Genomic DNA, 6,193 nt, shown 5'->3' with positions numbered 1-6,193 from the left:
CTCCCTCAGCCTTTCCTCATAGGGGAGATGCTCCAGGCCCTTTATCATCCTTGTTGCTCTCCTCTGGACTCTTTCTAGCAGTTCCTCATCTTTCTTCAACTGGGGAGCCCAGAGCTGGACCCAGTGCTCCAGGTGGGGTCTCACTAGGGCAGAGCAGAGGGGGAGGAGAACCTCACTTGCCCTGCTGGCCACGTTCCTCTTAATGCACCCCAGGATACCATTGGCCTTCTTGGTAATGCTAGGCCACATCTCTGCTTGGGTGAGGGAAGAATTTGTTCTTTATTTCAGGAGCACCTCGGGCTTATTCATCACTGGTTCTTACAGTAAAAGTCAGAGAAACTCCTCGATAGGGCTCTATGTTGAGAGACGCTCTCCCTCTTCCCGCTTGTGGCAACCTGTTAGTGTTCACTTCTGCCTTATTAAACCCATATATAATCTGTCTGTAAAGTTTCCATAAAGGTTTATCCACAGCGATGCCAAGGCCCATGACAAAGTCTGCCCATGGAAGCAGAGGGGTGAGGTAATCGGCGCGGTGGTGTCGCATCGGACAGGCTGTAACAGCCCTTCCTTGCGAGGAGGAAACTTTTACACATCAGGACTCATTCCCTCCCTTGCAGCTGTGGTGCACTTCTCTTTTACCTTCCATAAAGCTGGCTCAAAGAAGCTGTCTCATATCATTCATACTAAGAATATATCCCGCTATGGCTCGAGGTACATGGCCTGCTTGGCACCGACTGCCAGCACTTTCCATTCTTTCTGGGTGATTTTCTATCCTAGGAATTCACATTGCAAGAAATGAAATGCTCCTGCGAATGTTGGTTTGTTTTGCAAAGCAGAGAGCTATGTTTTCAGCCTGCCATTCTGGATATTCGTTACAGCCTTGAAGAGCTCTTCATGTCTTACCAGCCTGGCTGGGTCATCCTCCGAGGTGATGAAGAAGAACTCTCAAGCCGATGCGTGTAACCTGGAGGAGAGTTTGTCCTAAGGACGGTGAAAGACTGAAGCCCTGCAAGGCAGGCGGGGAGAGCTGCGTGCCCTTCGGCAATGGCTGGTTCACAAAACCTTGTAGTCTCTTACCAGACCAGGTACGTGATCAAAAAGGAAAAAAAAGGGAAAAAGAAAGGGAAGATGAAAATCATGTGAGTAGGACTGGAAGGGACCTCAAGAGTCTGCTTCTCGGCCCCGGGAGAAACCCAATGCCACCCACAGATTGGCCATTCAGTGCTTAAAGGGGGCCCATAGGAAAGGTGGGGAAAATCTTTTCAGTAGGGCCAGCTGTGACAGGACAAGGGGGGATGGCTTTAAACTGAAGCAGGGTAGGTTTAGGCTGGATCTAAGGAAGAAATTCTTTACAGTGAGGGTGGTGAAACCCTGGCAGGGGTTGCCCAGAGAGGGGGTGGAGGCCCCATCCCTGGGACCATTGCAGGCCAGGTTGGACGGGGCTGTGAGCAACCTGATGTGGTTCAAGGTGTCCCTGCTCCCTGCAGGGAGTTGGGCTGGGTGACCTCTAGGGGTCCCTTCCAACCCAAACCATTCTATGATTCTATGATTCTATAATTGGTGCTTTGAAACGCTCCTGGTCTTCCTAGGCAGCTCCACCACCCTCCCCATTCTCCTAATGCATGAGACTGTTTGGGCTGCTGCCCCTGCCGTTGGGTACATGGGAGTGCTCCAGCCTGGTTGCCTCCCTCTTGCAAAGCCAGATCCAGCATTATAGTAGATGTGTCTACTTTTAAAAGTGCTGCTGTTGCACGGTATTGGCTGCAAACACCTCTTTTGCCTGAAGGTGTTTGCCCTGAAGCCTGGCTCGAAGTCGGGAATGCTGGCACAGACAGACGTGCGTGCAGGCTGCTGAGGAAACCCGCATTGCTGTAGCGCTGCACCCTGGGCTGCTGGGCCTGGGCTGCAGGACCCTGGCATAGAATCATAGAATCATTTGGTTGGAAAAGACCTTTAAGATCATTGAGTCCAACCACGTCCACCACTAAACCCTGTCCCTAAGCACCGTGTCTGCCCGGCTTTTAAATCCCCCCAGGGATGGGGACTCAACCCCTTCCCTGAGCAGCCCATTCCAGAGCCTGACAGCCCTTTCTGTGAAGAAATTTTTCCTAACGTCCAACCTAAACCTGCCCTGGTGCAACTTCAGACCATTTCCCCTCGTCCTAGTTCCCGGGGAGCAGCGCCCGACCCCCCCGGCTCCCCCCTCCTGTCAGGCAGTTGTAGAGAAGCCCTGTTTCTCTACAAGCAGAACCCCCTGTTTCTGAAACCCTCTCTTGGTGCATGAAAGCTGGTCCTTAGGTGCTCTAACGGACTGTGCGGCAAAGCCGTTTAGGAGCAGTGCGAGCAGCTGATAAAAAATTAAAAGGAAAGGAATAATAAATGAAATACTAAATACTGGTAAGCAAGCATACCTTTCTGCATTGGAGAAGCCATCTGGAAGGGGGAGAGGGAGGCACAGGAGCAGCCTCAACAGTCCCAATGAACCCCGTGGTCGTATTATTAACAAGACACAGGTCACAGCCTGTAAAAGGCCTCTTATATTTTTCTCAGCTTTGTGATTCCCCCTTGTGTACATTTGTATGGGGGGGGGGTGGATTTAGGAGTCCAGCTCTGCATTAGCACCCGGGCCACTGCATGTTCCCAGGCACGACACAGGAGCGGCTGCGCAACCGCCCCTCTCCTGTTTTCCCCTTTGCCAGAAGAGCCGCTGTCAGCCCTGGCATAAAGGACCAAGTCACGATTAAACACCCACTGAGACGTGGCATCGTTCTAGTGACTTCATCGGCTTTGGATCTGGCCCATTCGGTGACGACGGAGGAGCAGGGGAGCACAAATGAACACTGTACTTGACCAAAGCCTTGTTGGGTAGAAAAACATTTTAGTGTCTTCTGAGGTACATCGGTACCAGGTTGGTGCCATGGCTCTGAATCACAGAGAGGATGTTGCAGGGAAATTAAATGCACGCATAGCTGGACTTTAAAAAAAAAACCAGTTAAAACAGATTTCTTTCTGTCCTCCCTCAGCACCTTGCCAAGCAGAGCAATGCTCCGCGCTCTGCACGGGCTTGGGAGCTCGCAGGACAAAGCCCCATCTGTGAGAGTTTGGAAGAGGCAGGCGGCCCTTGGTAGCAGCCTTTCCACCCAGCATCTGCGGGCACGGTCCCTGCCTGGCACGTCAGCCCTGCAGAAAGCAGGCTGGCACAGCTGCCCTCAGGGCTGGATCCCAGGCTGAGGATATTAAGGATGTCTCTGTACTCTCTCTACAGGAAATTCAGGAGCAAGCCTGGTTCACATCGGAGCTACAGCACTGTCCGCAACGCGTCGTCGTGCTGTCCGCCCATGCCAGGACACCCTTGAGGTACAGCGCGAGCGACCTGACATGAGCCCTGTTGTGCTGCAGAGCTTTCAGGTAGATTCATTTCCCCTTTGTTATTAAAACTCTCGGTAAAGTAAAATACCAAATTAAATCAACTCTTGTTTTATTAGGAGGGCCGTTGCCAACAACTCTGAATTTCTCCTGCAGAGGCAGCAATGGGAAGGGCTCACTGCAATACTTCACCGTAGCTCGGCTCACAGCCCCGGCCAACCTGGCCTGGAATGTTCCCAGGGATGGGGCCTCCACCCCCTCTCTGGGCAACCCCTGCCAGGGTTTCACCACCCTCATTGGAAAGAATTTCTTCCTTAGATCCAGTCTAAACCTACCCTGCTTCAGTTTAAAGCCATCCCCCCTTGTCCTGTCCCAGCTGGCCCTACTAAAAAGATTTTCCCCACCTTTCCTGTGGGCTCCCTTTAAGCCCTGAACAGCTGCAATCAGGTCTCCCCGCAGCCTTCTCTTCTCCATTTTTAATGAATGATGAACCAGAGATAGAAAATGTAGTGTTTCAGGGACCTTTTAGAGGGTGGTATTTGTAAACATGTTATGCAGTGCTCTGCAGGGTTCTCTAGGAAGCCTTACAGAGGCATGTGTCACCCTCATCTTGATTTGTGTTGGTTTTGCTAGGAGACAATCAGCTAATCCACTGCTATCTGTGTCCCATGGTGAGGTGGGAACGTAGAAGTACTGCCTTTGCCATCCACTTCATCTGGCACCTTCAGACTATTTACAGAAAAGAAACTTTTCTTCTTACTGCTTCCACGCATCCAGCGATGTACCAGCAATCATTACAGCCTGGGGCTTCGGAATAGGCATCCTTTTACGGAAGGGCAGAAGTCTCTAGCTTAAAGGGAAGAAGCTCAAACCGATTACTCACTGCACTTTCATTTCCCTTTTCAAGTCAGGCAGCCCATTATGCCCATACAACGGGCCTGAGCGAACGCTAATGCATTCTAGCTCTCCTGAATGGCATCAGAGCATTTTAAGTCAGCACTTCCACCCTACAAAATCCTAGAGCAATGGAAAAGCATTAACATGCAAACCCTCCATTCCCTCAGCCGCTCAGGTTCTAGGATGGAACAACCTTGTTCGTTCCTCTTTGGTACGTAGAAACGTTCAGCAACAGCTAGAACTGTAAATGAAAAATATCAGATCAGTTGCACCTGAAGTATCGTGGAGGAGGTTTGTTGGGGCTTTGGCTTCATGCAGCTGCCAGGATGGGATAAATAGCAACGAAGGCTGGCAGGGTGCCTCAGCCGAGCACGCACACGGAGCCAGCGAGGTGGATATTGCACGGCAGCCCATCTGTTGTGCAGAGATGCCTGCTTGCTGGAGCACGAAGCTATGACTGCAACCATCACGAGGTAACGTGGTGGCCAAAGATGAAGCCAACGGCCTTAGTCTCTCCAAACAAGGGGTCCAGCAACAGTGCCATGCTTACCTCCAGCTGCCCCTGTGTTGGTCTGGTCTGGTTTGGTGGCTGGACTGAGCATCCCACTGTCCACGGATGGGGTGTTCCCTGCTGATTCCACTCACTTTCACCTGTAGCCACCACTGATTATGTCTCTGGGTGGTACCAGGGCTCTGCAGGCCATGTAGACTGGGAAAAAAGTCAATCCTCAGAAAGCAAGCAAAAATGACATTTTAACTTAGTGATACGTGCTGGGGTACGGTGGGCACCACACGGCTGTTTGATGCAGCCAGTGCTTTCAGAGAGAACAGAGGGAAACTCCTTCAGGGGTGTTTTGACACGATCTTTATTTATACACAACACTTGGAAGGGTTACATTTGGGAGGCAGGGGAACAACAGCCAGTGGGGGTACACAGCTTGCAGCCATCGCACACGGACCTTGCAAACTGAACACTACAGAGACCCACGGTGATCTGAATAGGGGAGAATCGTGCACCACGCTGCCATGCTTTTCCCTACCTACCATACACCGTGCTTTTCACCCTGTTGCAATTCACGGCATGTCATCTGACAGAGGATGGGTGGTGTTAGGTCAGAGATCACTGAAATCAAGAGGGAGGTCCAGGTGACTGAGCTAAGCATCAGCCCGGGCCCTTCTGCAGAATCATGGGGGGAATGCAGGCTGGATTTGCCCGCCCAGCAGGTTTCAGACACAGCCCCTCTCTAGGGAGCGTGCTGCCATGGCCCCACACATCACCCTGGGTTCTGCAGGTCACGTATCCAGCACAGCAAGCTCCCCAGACACCGTCCTGCTGCCATACTTGCATTCTCCCCAGGGGCAGTCGGTCCCTGTAGCCCACTCAGTCCTTGTGTCACGCAGAGAGTGCCAGCGCTGAGGTGGCTCCTAGGTCCTCCAGATATCCAGCCTTACTGGAGCACCAAAAGATTTGTAGCATTTAGCAGTTTGACCCTTTCCAGTTCTCTGCTCTTAAACTGCAGCACTAACCCTAAACCCAGGGTTAAATCTGACCCTCAGAACAAGGCATTATACACTGACCCTTGCAGGCCTAAACTCTTACCCCAGATCTGGGAGAACTTGTAGTGCTCAGCAGCCACCACGACTTTTCAGCTCCTCCTGCCAGGAATCCTAACACTGACCTGAACCCTCGGCCAGATTTAGCCCCAGACAAAACAGTCTGACCACAGCATAAAGGAAAAGGAGCTATTGCTGGTTAATAACCATCAGCCATTGCCAGACAAGCATATTTCAGATCAGCAGCCGGCACGGCATTTTTTTCCACAGCCAACCCAGTGACCTGACTTGGGAACAATGAAAGGAGCATAAACACTGCTACAGACATGGGAAAGAGGGATTGCTGGGTGGGTGAAGACTATCTGATGTGTAGGGA

This window comes from Egretta garzetta, unplaced genomic scaffold, assembly GCF_000687185.1.
Source record: "Egretta garzetta isolate BGI_Z169 unplaced genomic scaffold, ASM68718v1 scaffold29, whole genome shotgun sequence".
Classification (NCBI taxonomy): domain Eukaryota; kingdom Metazoa; phylum Chordata; class Aves; order Pelecaniformes; family Ardeidae; genus Egretta; species Egretta garzetta.
The sequence above is the reverse complement of the archived record's forward strand: the minus strand, read 5'-3'. Positions refer to the sequence as shown.